Source organism: Falco rusticolus, chromosome 11, assembly GCF_015220075.1.
Source record: "Falco rusticolus isolate bFalRus1 chromosome 11, bFalRus1.pri, whole genome shotgun sequence".
Lineage (NCBI taxonomy): Eukaryota > Metazoa > Chordata > Aves > Falconiformes > Falconidae > Falco > Falco rusticolus.
The window spans coordinates 9027266-9045598 of NC_051197.1; the positions used below are offsets into that span (position 1 = coordinate 9027266).

General features: G+C 39.7%; 1 protein-coding gene across 1 annotated transcript in view; it reads left to right on the forward strand.

The window, feature by feature from the left end:
* The window catches only part of LOC119155386 (BEN domain-containing protein 5), a 965021-nt gene that overhangs the window by 772987 nt on the left and 173701 nt on the right, over positions 1-18333 (forward strand). The gene's annotated exons all lie outside the window — the stretch shown is intronic.

Consider the following 18333-nt stretch of genomic DNA (forward strand, 5'->3'; position numbering starts at 1 on the left):
GGCTACTTTTGTAGTTTAGCTTTACAGGTTACACTTCAGTGCTGGTTTGCACCGGCAGGGTTTGTCCTTGCGACGATTAAGGGAAAAATGGAAACTACAAGTCAAGAGGAGAAGTATTTTCCTTAACTGTAAGAATGACCGATTAGAGGCCAAATTCTACCTTAAGGGAGAGCACCTATGTTTTGCCTGCTATCTGTGAGCATAAGAATGCTCAGCATGTGATTAGTGTGTAGCCCAGTTTTGGGTTGTCCCACCCCAAAGAGTATCTCAGAATCTCCCATATGCACACACACATTTCAGCAACAGCTGCTTACCTAGACCTACAGATTCACCAGTTGTCAGGGAAGGCAGCTGAGGGATTAATTCTTCATGAAGAGCTTTCTGGACAGAGATCCTGGGATTTTCTGAAGTTGCACCTATTTACTCAAGATCACCAGCAACTAGTGATCACCCCCATGGTCTCTGCAAGAACCCCCTTCTTTGTAGTCAAGTTTTATCACGTTATACAAGCAAGGTGTTCAATACTCCTCTTCCGTTCACCAGGGAAGGATTTATGACCTATCAATAGAAAACTCTGGTCTTCCTGTTCTAACTGCTGTTACGTGAGTGGGGAGGGGGAAATCCCATCCAAATTATTAGGAAAATAATTGCAGCCTAGGGGAATGTTTGTTTAGTTTGCTTTTTTGTTGTTTTCTTTTCCTGGGTGACAGCTGTTCTTTTTTCTTTTTTTTTCTTTTTTTTTCTTTTTTTTTTTTTTTTAAATTGCAGCACTTAAAATGATGGCAGCTTGCTGTATAATTTATAATATTAGTCCTAAGGGCAGCGTCATGTAACATGAAAACAATCCTGAGACAAATCTAGATAATAAACATCCATTATCTAAAACAATATTGTATTAATAAAACAACATTAAATAATCTGAGGATCCACATCACTTCTGGGAAGTGTAGAGGCAGACATGTGCCCAGAGTTCCCACTCACATGTCTTGGTCAACACATTTGCTCCCAGACACTGTAACCTCTTTGTGAGGTTACAAAAGAAGAGCCTTGTTCTCACTCTTTGCAGTAAAGTACTTCCAAGTGGTTCAGAGTGGTGATGTTTCTTCTTTGGAGAAGATAGCTTTTTTTTTCTTGGGTTAATTCGCATAGATGAAGTTTCCCAAAAGAAACATAGCTGAGTGTGGAGTTTCAGGAGTTTGCAATCACTTGAAAATTTAGGTTGTATCTGTAAAGGAAACTTTATTTAGCTACTTGTACACAAGCCCTTCCTGCTGAAGCAGAGAGAGACAGGGGACTGCTGTTTCACAGCTGCTTTAAGCTAAGGAAAGTGCATGCTGGTACCCAAAGGGGCAGTTTGGTTCTTTTTTTCCCCCTGGCTGTGCATCTCTGCTGCCTCCTTTTTGCCAGGACTGGTGCTTGTGTGGCAGTGCTGTGAGCCAGAAAAGGACCAATCCTGCAAAAAAAACAGCTTGAAAAAACAGTTCTCACATGGTTGCCTGTGCAGGCAGAAAAATAGGAACAAGACAGGAGGGAGGAGCAAGCAGAGCAGCACCCCTTTTTAGTAGCAGCTTGGGCATAGATGGGCTTAAAGCAATTTTGAAGCTAGAGGCCAAGATCTAGGTGGCTGTTATTCAGTTATTCCAGGGATCTTGGAAATGAAAAAGTGGTAACCAGTCATTTCTTGGGTGGTTGTTGGTGTGTTCAAATGCAACCATGCCTGTATGATCTCTTTCTTAGGATTATTATTTGCTAACCACAGAAAATGATTATTTATACTACTTGGTAACAAGTTGGGTGACTTGGCATGTTCATTCAGGAAAACAGAGGCTTTATGGTGTCAGGCTGGAAAGGAGCTGTCTCCATGCAACCGTTATACCCCATTACATACACATGGAGAAAAACTGTCCACAAAACCCTTTTCTCTCTCTGCTCTCTATAAATACAGAAGCCATCATAGCTGTGCTGACATAGCAGAGGGAGCAATTAATCTCATAGCAGATTACTTCTCTGCTGCCCCTGGCGCCAGACAGAGGGGGGATGTCAGGGTAGTCTGGAAGGAGGTAGATGTGACAGCTGATTGACAGCTGATGGCTTTGCCTGGTTGGTGTCTAAGAGCTGGAGGAAGAGCGCTCTGCCAAGATGGAGGAGATGTCACATCCCCTTTCTGATCCCATTTCTGGACACAGTGTCGGGTCACAAAAACATTAGCTGTCTCTGCCAGTGTGAGTGGGACAGGTATTCTGCCTCTTCTTCCCCTCGCAGACTGGAAGGGATGTATATTAATAGAAGTATGTGCAACTTAACGTGCAGCTACTTGGTGTTAACCCAGGTCCCCAGGGAAAAGAAGTGCTTATTTCAGGTTGTGCAGATCATAAACTTGCTGTCTTGTGTGGTGCGTGTGCTCTGAATACTAATGCTCCCTTTCCTTTTTCTATACTGACATGGCCATTGAGCTGATGAATTGTATAGATTATACAATGATAATGGATGGGGAAGGGGAATTTCATCTGTCTCTTTAACCAAAATATGAACAGTAAATCCTGCCTGTTTGCAGAGCACAGCTGGATTTCTAATAGCACTAGAATGCTGTGGGGGTGGGGGTGGGGGGTGGGTTTAGCTGCCCCCTCCCATTCATCACTGCCATTCAGACATCCAAATGCTTGCAAAAGAACTGGAGCTTTCCAGCACCCTGAGGCTAATGCAGCAGTTATCCTGGGAATCTGCCAGCTCAGTTGGATCTAGGAAAAGCCTGAACCCCTCTATGGTACCTCTCTGCACTGTGCCCAGGGGAAGAAAGGGAGGCAGAGGCCTTGCATTTGATTCTCCAAGTAACAGCTGGGTGAGAGAATGGGGGCTTCTTGTAAACAAGACCAGGCTGTATTCATAGAGTGGGCTGAGCTGTGATCTGATCCTGTGCAAAGCAGCAAGTGAACTGCATTATGGAAGGGCATATGGTAAGGTTGTGTGTATCTTTGGGAATCTCAAGAGCAGAAAGAAGGATGTCACAGAAATATGCAAAGCCTCTCAGGCTGGTCATATTTTGTATTATTATTAATAAATTTTGTATATTAATTTGAATTTAAATAGGTCATCGAGGGAGCCTGGGTGTTCAGATGATTGATAATGCATTGACACTGCAGTGCTGACCAGCAGCCACAATCCTGTTCTGCTAGGTGCTGTACAAGTACATCATAAATGATCCTGACTTTCCCAAAGTGCTTTCAGAGCTAAAAGAGTATGGCACAGCAGGTGGACAAGGCAATCAAGCAAGCTGTTATAGCAGGGGAAGACAGAGTACTAAATATAATAGGATGAATGGTGGTAGGTTTTTTCCTTTTTTATGGGTTGTCCCCCCCCTTCTCTGGTTGGTGGCAGGAAACACAATAGCTAGCTATACAATCAGGCTGAGTAACCTTCATATATCAACCAGTAGGAGGACTACTCTAAATCTGGTGAACCCAGGGAAGGAGCTTTCAGTGACAAAGTACATTTGCAAAGGAAGGTTGACCAAAAAGGTGTGTTTCTTCAGAAAAGATTACTTTTAGATGTTCTTCTGTTCTCCTATTCTTTAATCCTTGGGCAAAGCTGTGGAGCTCTACTCAGCTCTCAGTTTAAGCATCATTTGAATTCTAGCATTTGGATTTTCTTTCTTCTGTTGCACCTGAGTAGTAGTATGGTTCTACCCATTGTTTCACGTCTGGATTAAATTGTCATTTTGTGCATCTGGAGGTACGTTTGTTCAGTAGGCTTGGGAAACCCACAGATGTTCAAGGCCCAGTCAACAGCAATGCTTGCTAGTGAGGAAGGTACATAGTGAGAATATCTATTCCATGCAAGCACTCCCACCAAGTTTTGTACCCCAGCATTTGTCCTTGAATAGATCTTCTGTCTGTTCTTCCAAGACTTAAAAGAATCAATTAACAAACTGCCAGTCTATCTCCTTTACTATCTACTATGCCTTCGCTAATCTTCTGTATGTTTTCAGTTGCTAAAATCTTCTTTGGTTTTAATTCTTCCAGTAGGGTTTACTTTTACTCCTTGATGTGCAAGGAGGAACTGATGCTGATGTAAGTTTGTTCTTGAAATCTCCATCCTGCTGATGCTTTGGTACCTAGTGTAAAAGAAAGACAGGTCATGTCCAGGAGATATGTTATTGGTACGGGTAAGAGGCAAGTGCAATCCTACCAGACAGTTCTTATTCCTTATGTTGGTCACCTTTTCAATTACAGATCTGATCTGCTAAAGTCTTGTCATTCTCATTCTAGTTTCTGTTAATGAAATGCATTTAAATGTCAGCTCTTATTAACAGTAACAACACAGCCGAGGATTCATAAATTCCCATGGAAGTCAAGTGACTGCTACCTTAGAAGAACTCAGTCAAGTCCTTTTCATCTTGAAGCTGAAGGAGGAGACAACCACAGCTTTCTTGATCCAGCCAACCAGAATATTTTGAACAATGAATCTATCTCAGACTTTTATTTTTGATTCCTGTCCGAAAAGGTCTAGATAAATATTCTGTTTCTAAGAACCTTGGGGTTTTGAGTCCCTGTCATCACTCAGTTGTGCTTTTTGTATCTTGGATCTATCTCAAAGTATTATTTGTTACCTGGAATATTCAGCAATCCAATATTTCAAAAGCCAGTCAGACAAGTGCAGCCCATAGATGTGTAAACAGTTGTGTTTGGCACAAGTTTGACCTGTTCTGAGGAGTGACAAGAATGAGAAGAGAATTAGAAAAATTGTTGTGTGACAAGACAGTCCTGTAGCTTAGTTTGTTTAGATTAACTGACAGCAGGCAAAGGAATGAATGACATAATTTGAGACCATATATGGGTCTCATCAGTCCATGGTCTAAGTCTGAGTACATAGATAAGGAGTATATTAACATGGAGTAACATGAAGTTTGCTTTTCAGTGTAATAGGGGAGGGCATAAAAGAGTGCAGTGTCTTGACAGTGATGTTCAAGAAATGAAGATTCAAGTTCTTGAGGGAATGGTTAAAGACTGTGCTGTATTTTCGCTGATGAACTGTTTTGAAATCAGAATATTTTCCTAAAATATGTCTGGGGGTTTTTTTAGGCTTTGGTGGCTTTTTTTTTTTGTTGACTCTTTTTTTTTTTTTTTTTTTTTGTGAATGAGAATGGCTTCAAGGAACATCTTTGTGTGTGAATAGTAGGTCAGCAAAGATGATCCACAGTAGCCTCTTTCTGGCTTTAAAATGTATGATTTTCAAACTATTGTATAGTGCTGATAGTTTTCTTTTGCAAGAAGCCCATATGCCTGATGATCTCTTGGTCTTTCTTAGAATTATAAGTTTGTTTGGAAAAACTGGGCACACTGCATATAAACACAAATTATTCAAACTAACTGAAGTATTCTATGAGTTCTGGACATAATTCCTTCCTGTCAAATGACAAACTCCATTAGAATCAGTGGAAGCTACAGGCTTTTTCTTTCAACTGTCCAGTGCAGAGGGGTTTACAGTTTGATATCATGTAGTCTTCATAGGGTAAAGAAGAAACATCACAAAATAAAACTTCACAGTTTCTCAAAAAATCCAGTTAACTTTGGCCGATGCCTTAATATCATCAAATGCCTGGATACTTACCTTAAACAAAAGCTGTTGGGCTGAAACTGTATAAACCCTGTAGTTGCTCCAGGTCTGCAGAAGCAGGAGGAAGGTCAACTTTGGCTATTTGATCATTGCTAGCATGGTCAGAAATGGTTTGTACATGCATGCTTCTCAATGACAGTTAAGTTTATTACAGACATGGTGCTTTGTTTTAAGACAAACATGAAAAAATAATTTATTTATTTTTTTTTACTGAAAAGATACAGTCTCTAACCTGTAAATTAAAAGGCTGGATCATGGAACTAAGAACAACTAATGAAGTTGGAAGCAGGCCATGGCTAAATGCTGGCATGAGCAAATAAAATAGTTGTGGCCACATTCTTTATAAAATGGATCTCTAAGTCCACATCTCTTTTATTTAGTCCTGGAAATAACACTGTCCCTATATCTGGGGACATAAATTGTATTAAACTGTAAGCTCTTAAATGGTCTCAATGTGACTTTGACCAGTGGTCAAGGTGAAAGCTGGTATTTAGTTCTGTCAAGGACAGAATATTTTGTCTTTAGTGATCTTAATTAAAGCAATCACCTAAACTTCGCCCTGTATATGTGTTCATACTACCATTTAATTACCTGAAGAAGTTATCTTGCAAATTAGAATTACTGCCAAAGATACATTGATAAAATAAGTAGAAATGCCAAGTTGTCATTTACATCGTTGGAACTACTTTAATATAACTAGTTGATATTAAGAGCTTTGTTTTACATCACTTTGTGTTTCTTCATCAATACTTCAAGAAAACTGCAAGGGAGATGGAGCCTGGACATCAGTTCTGTATTTTTCACATGCTCCTGTGCCTTTCTTACTACATCCTCTTGGAACAGGATAGCATGCAGGTACCCAGGCGGACAGTCCTGTTCTACTCATGAGGAAAGCCTTAGGTCTGCACTGGATTTGGAGGCTTGTGCTCACAATTTCATAGGCAGGTGGTAGTTCTCAGGTGCTGAAGTTTTAGCTGCTGACACTGAGAAATATCAAAGGCTCTGGAGTCTAGCTGAAGAGTGGTTAGCAGTTTTAAAAAATACAGGCCCTTCTATAAGATGTCTCAAATCAGAAACCTAAATAGTCAGTCTTGACTTTTTTGGCTTTGGAATTTCAGCTGTAGCTTCCTGTTGATCCCATGAAAAGGCTCTACAGTTATTTGTGTTCCAAATGGAATAGAGGGGGCAGTGGATTTTCAGATGTATGAAGCTTTCTATTTTGATTCATGTTTTATTGCTTGTTTCTATTCAAATGCACATATATTTTGTGGCCGGTTTGGCATTTCCCAACTCCCACAGGCCAGACACCCTGTTCTGACACACAGGTGATAACACCTTGGCTTCTTAACACAGCTACTGCCGCTGTATTTTGTTCCTTTGCACGAATGAGTCCAAAAGAAAAAGAAGGCCTAAACCAGCTGCAGGTAAAATTTCCCGAGGTATTGCCTGCAGGCATAAATGCATCAGTATAGGGACTAGAGCAGCTGCCCCTGTCCTGTTATCTAAGGATCTGTTTTGGGGGCAGGATGGGGCATCTCAGGACACACATCATATAAGGAATGGAATCAGGAGGACAGTGTTCACCTGCAGGATGGAATTATGCCTTGCTGTACTCACTCCCTCCTTCCCCTCTCTCTTTTTCTCTCTTGACTGTTAAGCTTCTCCCAAGAACAGCCTGAGTTTCTGTATCTGTTTCTTAAAAAAAAAAGAAAAAAGGGCAGAAAGATTTGGCAAATATAGTTTGAATGCTTCCCTTTATCTAAAATTTTGTTTAATAAATAGGACTTTTCTGGGTGCTTGTAGGTTATCCATTTAAATAAACAATTAAACCCCCCCCAAAAATAGCAAAGGGATTTTTGGGGAAGGGCAGGTTTCTAGAACTAGCTCTGTAGTTCTTCTCCATGCAAGTGGATTTAGTGCTACATGAATATGTATTTCTGGAAGCAGTTGATGCCATTGCAAATAAGATCCTAGTTGTCTCTGCAAGAAATTTGGATCTGTAACAAGAACATAACAGCTGCATGTTTCAGGGCTCTACTGGAGACTATTTCCAGTTGTCCTAAAAGACCAACATACTTTGAGTTCTTTTCAGATCTCTCTTTACCCTGAATTTTTTATATATATATATATATATATATATATATAAAAAAAAAAAATCCTTCAGAGCCTTCAGAGGGGGTATCATTAAATCAGCATTTGCCTATAAAACACATCTATGTAATTACAGTATGTAGGACTGTCAGTCTGATAATCTCCTGCAAAAGCTGGGGGACAGGCCTTTAGTATACAGACCTGAACAGGAGGCAAAGTACTGTCATCTGCTTTTTTGGTCTCTTTAAAATAGTGAATCCTCTGCCAGAGATTAGGAGTGAAGGTCTGGCTTTAGTTCTGTAATACCTAATTGAATTATGAGCCTAGGTATAGTCCTGAGAGAGGACTTAGCGCAAATTCTCATACGGATTTTGGCACTTAAATTACCTGTCAACCAGTGACACGTGCTTTAATTTGAGTACCTGGACTGGAGCTACTCTGGGGCATTTATTTAAAGGTAATCTGTGCCTAATTCCCATTGATTCCAGCAACATGTCATGGGACAAAACCTGCTAACAAGAAATTAAGAATTAGCTACCTTATAACTGGCAGACAAGGGCCTGATGTCTACCACCCACAGGACATACCAAATGTGAGCTCCAGTAGGAACTGACAGAAGATTGCAGTTAGTGAGAATTTCCATGGCCATCTTTGACTTGAGACAGAGTTCAGGAGACTTTGGGGAATGACTGTGGGGAGCAGCATCATAATAACATTTGATACTCTGTTTTATGTCTCGGCATAAACAGAACCCCAGGGTAAGAGCTAAAATCTGCTCTAAGCATGGCTGAGCTAAGAAGGAGAGAGGGGCCTTCTCTCTCTCCTTGCTTGCTAGTCTGTGTTGGTGTGGTTTGCTTGCTGGTTTCTTATACCAGCCTGACGTGCCATTGCCACTGTTGTGTTTGCCTCTATTTGATGTGGAAATACTGAGTGAAGTAACTGATGCATACTTTTATTAGCCTGGATTGTGTGACATCCTCCTGAGAATTCCAGGAAGCTTATATGTGTGTGGGCTACACTGAGATACTGAAAGAGCTTGGTTGAGTCACTGGACTAATCCTGTGCTCTCACCTAGCTAATACACGTTGTTGCACCGACTCTGCTTTGGAAAGTTTCAAATGGGAGCATGGAAAAGAGAGATGAAGACCTATCTGAGGCCTGGAAATCATATGTTGTAGTACAAGATAAAGGAGATAATTCTGTTTCATATAGGAAGCTGATACCACTGTCATGCACGCTAGTCGGACAGGCAAGGCAGACACTGAAAACTTTAGCAGAGGAGGATATGACAAAAATATTTGGAGTGTGAAACTTTCAAATAGGAAAGTAAATGTTTAAAATAGGGAAACAAGCTGCCAAGGCAAGTAGCAGATATCTCATGAGGCCTGCAGGTGATGACCAAACTTTTTCCTCCCTGATGGGTGTGTCTGTAGAAGTTCGGTGTCATCAAGTGGTCCATTGTTTACAAAAATCAGCCTAGATGAATTAAGAGTCTCCCCTGGCTTTTCAGAGTATATAAGTATTCTGAAATTAATCATAATTTTCAGGGCTCCTCGAAGTCTAGTTTTCTGGCCCAATTCTGCATAATGTTCTAAAAATGTCCTACAGGAGTGTGCTCTACTTGCCAAAAGATCAACAGCATTTTGCAGTGCTTGGCACCCTGCTGACCACAGCTTCCTGCTATACAAAAACACATTAAATAGAAATAGAAAACTTATTGAGAGAATGATACAAAATTGCAGATGCAATAATTATACTCAATTGTGTCAAAGCACTGTTATAACAAGAAATCATAATGAAACAACATTTACTTTATCCTCTTTCAGGGTCCAATAAAGGATAATGTGACCATATTCAAAAAGAATCTTTTTTTAATGTTCCATATTGCCTCCATTAACATTTTTTTCACTTCTTATTTTATAAACCTTTTAATTGAAAGGGAGTGGAGGAACATAAGAAGGACACATTTTGGAGGAACAAAAACTAAGAAAAGTTTCCTTCTAAGTTGTATTGGTTCCACTAAATACCAGGAATGCTGCTTCCACTCTGTCTTGCAGCTCCTTGGATTAGAGATTTCATTAAAATCTTTTGCTGAAGGTCTTTTCACACAAAGTTTCTTTGGAAGTCTCATTTCATCCAAGTAACTTTTCTGTATCTTTGAAGTTCATTCAAGATCAACAAGACAGTGACTGCTTCTTCCTGGGAAGAGATGTATAGTAGCACACAAGTCATATAGGGTAACAAAGCTCTTTTTTTTTTTTTTTTTTTTCCCCTTTAACTGCAAAAGAGGTAGGGAGGATTTGAGAATCCTTCAGCTTTGGACACCTTTTGCCGTTCTTGAGGCTCAATTATTTGAGTGCTGTGGGAATGGGCTAGCCACTTGGGTACTTTTCCAGTGGTCCTTTGCTCTGCATGTGAACTAAGTTGTAAGAATTTTACAGCTATTAATGTGCTTTTAGATTTATTCACTATGCATTGGTGCTTTGTGTGTTTGCATTTTTAAGAGGGATGAAAGTATCCTTGTATACATATTCCTTGGATACAGAGCAGCATCCAATGGAGAACAGAACTGATACAACAGAAAAGTCAGTGAGCCAAAGCTCTCCTTGTCTCCCTCAAAGGGCAGATTCCCAGAAGTTACCCTAATTAAGGAGGGCACTTAGGTCATGGGGTTAACAGCTGTTTGGGAGGCAACAGAGAGCTCCTTCAGGAGCTGAGGTTAGACTTTGGAAATAGCTCCTCGTGGGAATATACAGGAAAATTGCTGTGCACATGTGCATGTATGTGTGTAGAATTCAGAACAGAGGGTTTAGATGCAGCAGCACCAACAACGATGGAAATAGGTCAGTCAGTTGTTTAAGTACTCTCTACGTGTTCCTTCTCTGTGACAGCTCTGAGTAGCAGTTGGAAGACAGCCTGGGATTTCATTTAGAAGCGTGAACCCGAAGAAAAAGAAAAAGAGAAAGGCGGGGGTCATTTTGCTTGTTTTGATGCTCACGTGTCCCATTTTCAATTATCCCTCTCATCCACTCTCACTGGGATGCAGTGAGATGCCTACAAATGAGCCATGAGAGAATTTCAAAGGTTTGGATGCTCCATTTGGAAAACTCAGTGAAAAAAAACTGTGCACCTCCTTGGATTATGAGACCTGACTTGAAATTGCTTGAGGACAAAGGTTCCCTTGGAGTTTTAGTATTTTTAAAAGCCTGAAGGACTTTGTGCGCCCAGTTAGGGAATTACTATCTTCATGTTATCAGATCTTACCCTTTAGATTCTGGACTTTAGGTATAACATCATCTGCACTTTTAATGCTTTTTTGAATAATACAAGTTGGATTAGTTTTGTTTAGCTCTTGGTTATTTAAAAGTTAGTCATTTATTCTAGACTGGTGTCTTAGAGTCTGTGGTCAGTGGGGCATTCCCAGGAAATTATTTGTATCATCTACAGTAAGTGGGTAAACTGCCATATGCACAGATTTCTCTAACCCTGTTAACTTGTGGGAGTTGAGGGGGCTGGGGTTAGAATGAGGTTTATCTTGCCTTTCTTAAGCTGTTTCACATGAGTCAGATCTGCTCTCTAGCTGCCATAAATTTACTGATATCTGTGTGTACAGTTTTCAGAGTTGTATCAATTTACATTCACTGTGGATCTGGCCCACTGTATTTTTTATTGTGTATTTATTCTTTTAAAAAAGTATAGTAGTACCAGATGTTGCTATCACTAACTAGACTCTGGTTCTGGCTCAGTAACCATACATGAATGGTCAGTCTGATTACTGAAGTGTTTTCTTAAAACATGAGAATTGCTACAGAAGACTAAACCAACAGTCTGTTTAAGTATCTTTTCTTGTGACGAGCTAATGCCATATGCTGGCATTGATATACCAGTCTCAGTAATGTGTTAAGTATCTCGTTTTGTTGTTGTTGTTGGCTGGTTGATTTTGGTTTGGGTTTGATTTTTATTTTCCCCTCTATGGCTTCCTCCTTCCATCTTTCTTTCTTTTAATTTTGAGATTTTTCCAAACACAATTTTTACCCATTTGTCACATTTTTGCCTGGGTATCCTGCGTGTGTTAGGATGGAAATTACTACATTTCTGGTCTGAGTTTGGATAACGTTCTAGATGTAGATCCAGAAGCCAAACTTAGTGATTGCTGCCATTCTCCGTATGTTATAAACAGTGACACAGTAACCTGTGGCCGCTGAATGTCTCTATCATCTGGCTAGGCACTCTCTGCTTTTGTGACCAGGTGTGTGCTCAGCTCATCCTCCCTTCCTGCTTTTCGTCATTCCTTTATCTTTTAGTCTCCTCAGTCCTTAGTTTTGTTATCCTGATAACTGATCTACTGCTTTTATACATCTTCCCCACCACCACCCATCCCCTTGAATCGTGAATCTAACACATTTTTGTGCCATTTTTTGCTGCCATTTGTCATAGTGCTTTTTCATCAGATCACTTCCCCCCACCTTTGCCCACAACTGTCTAGTCTTATTTAATGTATACATTCCATTTTGTCCAGGGCTGGCTACTACTCTATGTAGTACTCCGTTCAATTCATTAAGTTTAAAAATTTCTCTTCAAAAGTTTGTGTCATCTGCTCAAATATTAGAGCAAGCAGCATGGTACAGTGCAGAAAGAAGCAAACAGGGCTAAAGAGATTTTGTGGTGTCACACTGTGTCTCGAAATATCCCTTTCTTGCAACTGAGGATTAATAAAAGCCAAATGCCCCGTTTGCAGTAGGACTTTGGGGTTTTACATTATTAGTATTTTTTTCCCCCAGTTTGGGCTAACTGTGAGCCAGATTAATGATCCTAGTTTGCTGAGCAGTATAGCCACAGAGATGGCTACAGAGCATATTCTGTGCCAGTGTGGAGAATGCCAGTGCTGGCAAATTCAAGGGATGGGGGGACGTCAGCAGCGCTATGAACATAAATTTGGAGAGAGACTTGGTTTTTTTGTTTGAGAATTGTCCCAATTATTGTGTTGATTGCCTCAGGTAAGCCACCTTTCAGTTTTCAATGATATGTTTGTGTGTTGTTCATTACCGGGAAGCAGTTTCAAATATTTCTGAAGGAGAAAAAAGTTGGTAATTGGCCTTTTTCTGCTTTACATCTGTGTCTGAACCTCTATCTGATAGTCATCTTGTCAAATCTGTCAAGAGAAGCAAAAAGCAAACAGCCTTTTTTAGTCCAAATAATACATTGTAAGTTTTCCAGTTAGGCTTGAATATTGCATTCTTGGGAGTGGGGAGGTGTCTGTGGTGCTTTGGTCAAGCAGGGCTCTTGGGGTTTATCCATTTCCCGCCCCCATACACACCAGTTAAGGGGTCCTGTTACATTGGAGAGATTATCAACACTGATTTGATTCTAGCTTTGCTAAAGTTGCCCATCCCAGCCTAGGGCAAGTTACTTTTTCATATCTGAAGATAATTTTGCTAACCTGACATATTTAGCTGTCCTGTGTCAACTTGGCAAATGTTGTTTGCTGTTTATTCCTGCCTCGATAATTACCTGTGAGAAAACACAAGTAAATTTGGAACTGAGGTTCTCTTCAGATAAATAAATTTTATTGAGATATCTCAAATTTTTATACCAGTATATAGGATCTTAAACATTCAAATGAAATTCTTGTGAGGCTACATGGGTTTTGCACACATCACTTATTACTGAAGGTCTGCCTGGACTTTCTGTGGGAATGACCTTGCCCAAAATGACCTTCCTTTCCTAGCTGTAACCCAGAAGCATGGAATGATACATGCAATTAAAATTCACCAAATATTTTGCTGTTTCTTCCAGGAAGGGAGGTGATTTATTTACTTTTTGCAGAGTCCTGATTTCTATTTATGACTCTGTCAGACAAGTCCAGAATGATCTTGGATGATTCACTCAATCCCCCTCTGTTTCTTGGTTGTCTGAGTTGCAAAGTGAGACTAATACTATGCACCTGCCTCACTGAAGCGTTGGAGGACATTTCATTAATGTTTGTGAAATGCTCCAAGAACCTCACAGAAAATCAAACCATAGATGTCGGAATTTTAGGGGTTTTGATTTAGCTCTTGAAGTACAAAGTCTTTGGCTCTGGAAATGAAGAACACTGTGTAGAATTATAATTTCTGAATGTAAAATCTCCATCCCAAATTACAGGTTATGTGGAAGTGTTCAGTGTGATCTGAGCTTCTCTCTATTAATATTAGATACATAGAAATAAACCAAATAGCCATGTCACGGCGTGAAACAGTCTGTTTGATAAGGTATTGCATTCTAGCGACCTAAGGGGAAATAACACATTAGTAAACCTGTAACTAAAGCACAGATCTCTATGAGAGTGGGGGAAACAGAGAGAGCAAGCTGCTGGACATTATTACAAGAGCCACAATGGTGAGGATGTCATGCATTTATGCTTTCGACCTGACTGGGATTTAGTGCAGGATGTATTATTCCTCTTAAGATAATTTGGACTATTCTAGATAGATATTTAATTTTTTTTTTTTTTCTCCCCTCTCCTACAGACAAATGTTTCTTCAGTTTTTTCTTATGTGTAGTTGGTTAGAACATGTTATTTTTGCCTCTGGCACTAACATATGGATTTTCTATTTGTGTGACAAACAAGATAGCAGTTTACTTAGGAATTTTTGTTCCACCTCTTGCTCAAGATCCTCAGCTTTAAATCTCACTCTTTAGCTGGAATTGTTTTCAGGCATCTACTGTGACACTTGATGATGTTACAAAAAAATGTAAAAATTCAACATGTGAGCTGCATAATTTCAAGTGGCTGTGCAGATATCAGATCTTCCTTTTCTGTGGATTTTTATATCTTATAGCATTGTGCTAAACAATAATACTGATCCATTCAATCACCTTGAATGTTTTGCTAATCTGTACTTATCCTGTGAAGCTATCTTCAGTATTTAGATAGGAAAAGCAAGCTGAGACCAGGGAAATACAAAGTGATTGTGATGTTCTTATTCTTTTGAAGGAAGCAGTTGATGTCATCTCTTTTAATGCACATGCTTTGCAATTTGGTCTCATGTTATTGATAATCATAGACTATTTCTGTGCACTGCTTTTGTTTAGGAACCATTACAAAGCAATCACATGAATCTTGCTTTCTTTCCTGTGTGACAGTGGTATTGGTGTTTCTTTTCTGCGTAGCAATGACGGTAGCATGGCTTTTTTTGTATTTAACTTGCTTTGGGATGTTTTGCTGAGAATGTTCTGTGGTGTATCCTACGGGTTTCACGGGGTTTACTGTGGTGTTATTTATCTCGGTTCATGTACCTTTCATCCCATTATTATCATATATTCAGGAAACAGATGGAATAAATGGAAGAAGGCACTTGTGTTCTTCATTTGAACAAAACGTAGGTTTTTTTATAAGTTAGTCAAAAAACCGTGTAGGAATATGGCTGGATTTTTGAAAGGATGTTTTGAAAAAACTTGTGTTATTTTCTTCCACCTGGATTTTCATCTTCCTTCTCATCATTTCTAATTCTGTTGCCAAAACTGCTTTCTCAACTTTAAAATCTTTCTGGAATTAAGTGGCTTCTGGATCTTGACAATGCAACATTTTGATGCATGTGTTTGTCACATCCTGATTAGATTGGTATAACTTCTGCTCTCTCAGGACCCACTCAAAACTCAATTCATAAACCAGTTTCATACAAGATGCTACCACTAGGGTGATGAAACAGAAAAATTCAATCATACTACGCATAGGTTATCTATTTTCCAGAAGCTGATGGGAGAGATTGTATTTTCAGAGCTCTTCTGGGCTGTTTTGTTTTGGTTTTTACTTTGCTTCTGTTCTTGTCTTCCGGGCTTCAATAAATTTTCTTTTAAAGTGGAGAAAGTAATTTTCATCTCCTCTTTTCCTGGCCATGAAACTATTCTTTCAATGCGCTTCCATGGTAAGCCTTAAATTTGTTTACCTCCATCTTTTTTCAAGCAGACGTACGGTACTTTCACTACTGTCAAAGTTTGTTTTATTAATTCTGCCCTGTGAGTTTCAGATAGGGATACCACAATGGTCTTGGCAGGCATTCAGGTCAAGCCTATGTAGAGGAATGTTTTGATTTTGAAGGTAGTGAATTGCTCTTTCCTCTACATGCCTCCAGTAATCCCATTTCATGAGCCTTACAAGCAAGTTGCCTTGCATTTTTTTGTCAGGAGGCCAGAATGGGGATCAGTTTCTGAAATACTTGAAGGTGGGAGCACTAACTACCAAAATCAAAGAACTAAATCAGTCCACAGTGAATGCCACACCACTCAGATACCAGTCTTAGCTTGAACAAAACAAGTATCAGGTCTGTTGAATGTTCTGTATTTCCTGCCAAATATTAAAGTTCTTCTCAGGGCAGAGTATAGCTGAAAGGACTGATTCCTGAACCACATTAGGAAGACCACGTTGTGGGATGGGTTGGGAAAACAAGGACTGGTACTTTGCTTCATCCTATTAGAAGCAGTGGGTTTAGAGGCTTAGGGGTGTAGTCTGGACTAGTGTTACTCATTTTTGTCAGTGTTGCTTTGAAACAGATTTACCACGGGAGGCACTGCAGGTGCTAAAGCAGTGAGCAAGAATCTATGCAGTTAATCACTGCTTTTACTGCTGTGGGAAACAGCAAGCTAATGGGCAGATCATCTGGGAAGATGAACTTCCTTAATTTGTCCATTTACAGCTCAAATGAATGTCTACAAGAATCTGTTAGAGAAGCAAGCTATCTCCCTGATCACTTCATAATCACTATAGAATTACTGCACTGTCTGTCAACTAAAAGGTGTAGAAATGGGACCCTATCTCAGATGAGTATTTTGAGTTTTGGATATGGGAAGACAATGAATTTATGAAAAATAAAGGAGGGGAAAATACAAAATTCAAATGGACTTTTCAAGCTCATAAAGAGATTTAGTTATGCGAGTTCTTTAGAAGCTGTTTTTGTGGCTTTCTAGAGGAAGTTATTAGACTGTTCTTATTTTTCCAAAATCTGTTCACCCATTCTCAGTTTTAACTGAGATTTTAAAAGGTTAACTTTGTTTAGGAGAAAGCAAAATTTGACCTATCTGGCTTATTTTTGTCAATCTTGGGGGTAGCAGTGTATGAAGATAATTGTTGTTGCAGCCCCAGTGAATGAATCGGGCAAGCTTCATCTTTGCTTCTAACTGTCCTAAGGCTTTAGACAGTTTTTGAAATGTTCTCTTTGCTCCAGGCTCCCTAGTTCTCAGTCTCCTTGTGTGTCTAGAGGACACTGTCAATATCTCCCTCCTACCTCTGTATTCTGGGGGTGAATTGTTTCATGTTTGTTTATGCTAAGCCATGAAAGCTTGAAATTGAAATCTGTTTGCTCCTCCACTTCCCACTCATATATGTTCTCATTCATTGTACATTTTTGCTATAAGATTTTATCTCAAGGGTGCTGAACTGTGTGAGGCTGCAAATATGCATACAGAAAAATAAGTCATTCCATGAGCCTGTGAATTCTACTGTCCCACAGCTGGGTTCTCCTGGTGTCTGCTGAGGTATGAGCAATGATTGAAACTTTCCCTATATTTAATACTTTCATGGAATTATAGGAAAAAAAAAGATTAATGTAGACCTCTGGAGGTCTTCAGTCCTAGTCCTTTCTCAAAGCACGGCTAATTTCAGTGCCACGTTGGTTTCTAAAGGCTTTTTATAAGTTTTGAAAATATCTGCAGATGAAAAGTCATGCGGGAGGTTTTTTTCTCCATGTGGACTCTTTGTTGTCTAATAAAGACTGACTTCATTATATAATCTTTTCAGTGGAGATGTTCATAGGATCTCCTTCTGCCTAGCTGCCTATATTCATAGAACTTACAGGAACTGAAAATCTTCTAAGTTATTGTCAAATTTGGTTGAAGTTCACCAGTTAACCCTAAAGTTACTGAAATGTAATGCAGGCACGGGCACAAACAGTATGACTTAATCAGCCTCATTTCCTGTAACTAAAAGGAGGCAAGTCAAATGGTAAGTCCTTCCCCTCCAGTGCTATAGGACAGGATTCAGAACATTATGTGCTGTGATCTCTAAATTCTTCTCTGGTTTAAGCTGTACATGGTAGAGCTTAACCCTCTTAAAATAACAGCCTTGGTTGAAATGAGTGCAGCATTCTCCTGCATGGAGTCTGCATCTTGGGACAGGAGGATGTGATTCCTAGTGCCAGGCATATTTGCTGGAATGCCTTTCAAGCAAAAAGCCAAAAACTCACCAAAAACTCTCAAACTTCCAATTTTTCTGACGCCTATAGATTGCTGATTGTGAAGACCACTTCTCATGGCATTGCCATGTCACTGTACTTAATCTCCATCCATTTAGAGATGCACAGGGAGTCAGATGAAGAGTAGAGCTCAGGCCTGCCTGAATTTACAAAAGAGCTTTAAGTGCATCTCCCTCCCTGAGCCTGACCTTTCCCCCTTATGCATACATGCACACATATATTTTATATGTACATGTATACCTCTTTATTATTATGTCCTTTTCTGTGAAATTGAGTAAAAATTGGCCAGTGCCTTTAGAAGTTAGATGGGTTACAAGTAGAGGAGGGCAGGCAAAACCACACTTTTGAGCATGATCGGTATGTTTTTTCAAGCCTTTTTTTTAAGAAGGCAGAGTGAAAA